This window comes from Bison bison, unplaced genomic scaffold, assembly GCF_000754665.1.
Source record: "Bison bison bison isolate TAMUID 2011002044 unplaced genomic scaffold, Bison_UMD1.0 scf7180017845616, whole genome shotgun sequence".
Classification (NCBI taxonomy): domain Eukaryota; kingdom Metazoa; phylum Chordata; class Mammalia; order Artiodactyla; family Bovidae; genus Bison; species Bison bison.
The window spans coordinates 10,426-12,122 of NW_011476189.1; positions in this window are offsets into that span (position 1 = coordinate 10,426).

Genomic DNA, 1,697 nt, shown 5'->3' on the forward strand with positions numbered 1-1,697 from the left:
ACTTTCTTTAATTTAAGTCTGAATTTGGCAATAAGGAGTTCATGATCTGAGCCACAGTCAGCTCCCAGTCTTGTTTTTGCTGACTGTATAGAGCTTCTCCATCTTTGGCTACAAAGAATATAATCAATCTGATTTTGGTGTCGACCATCTGGTGATGTCCGTGTGTAGAGTCTTCTCCTGTGTTGCTGGAAGTGGGTATTTGCTATGACCAGGGCGTTCTCTTGGCAAAACTCTTATTAGTCTTTGCCCTGCTTCATTCTGTCCTCCAAGGCCAAATTTGCCTGTTACCCCAGGTGTTTCTTGACTTCCTACTTTTTCATTCTAGTCCACTATAATGAAAATAAAAAAAACACATCTTTTTTGGGTGTTAGTTCTAGAAGGTCTTGTAGGTCTGCATAGAACCGTTCAACTTCAGCTTCTTCAGCATTACTGGTTGAGGCATAGACTTGAATTACCATGATATTGAATGGTTTGCCTTGGAAATGAACAGAGATCATTCTGTCGTCTTTGAGATTGCAACCAAGTACTGCATTTCAGACTCTTTTGTTGACCATCATGGCTACTTCTTTTCTACAAGGAATTCTTGGCCACAGTAGTTATAATGGTCATCTGAGTTAAATTCACCCATTCTGGTCCATTTTAGTTTGCTGATTCCTAAAACGTCAATGTTCACTCTTGCCATCTCCTGTTTGATCACTTCTAATTTGCCTTGATTCATGGACCTAACCTTCCAGGTTCCTATGCAATATTGCTGTTTCCAGCATTGGACTTTATTCCCATCACAAGTCATATCCAAACCTATATGTTGTTTTTGCTTTGGCTCCATCTCTTCATTCCTTCTGGAGTTATTTCTCCACTGATCTCCAGTAGCATATTGGGCACCTACTCACCTGGGGCGTTCATCTTTCAGTGTCCTGTCTTTTGGCCTTTTCACACTCATCATGGGGTTTTCAAAGCAAGAATACTGAAGTTTGGCTTGCCATTCCCTTCTCCAGTGGACCACATTCTGTCAGATCTATCCACCATGACCTGTCATTCTTGGCTGGCTCCACATGGCATGGCTCATAGGTTCATTTAGGGTTAAGTTCAGGGTTAATTTTTCTCATTTTCTCAGTCTATCTAAAGCTTTGTCACTTTGTTATCCCTCCGAAAATTATCTTTGATTTTATTAATTTTTCTATTGCTTTTCTTGTCTTTATGTAATTTATCTTGCTTTTAAAAAAAAATCTTGTGTGATTAAGCACACATCCACACACATGAAGAGCTACTCTATGAAATAGCTACTATTGTCAGCTCCATGATAACACTGAGGTGACAGTTCTGAGGCTTAGGGAGGTTAATTCGCTGAAGATTATGAAATCCTCAAGTGGAAGAGATGATATGAACTCAGGTTTGCTGATACCAATGCTCAAGGCTGCAATCACAATAATTCATGGCCTTGTCATCTATTAATTTTTTGTTCCTTGATTTCCTCACTTATGCATAGAAAATGATTTTCTATGAGTTTCAAAGAACAGCAAGGAGAGATAAGAAAGCCTTCCTCAGTGATCAGTACAAAGAAATAGAGGCCTTGTAATCTATTAATTTTTTGTTCCTTGATTTCCTCACTTATGCATAGAAAATGACATCTTGACTGCCTCACAGGGCTGCTATGATGATTGATTCAGTTAAGGCAATTGAAAAAATATGTGTATGCA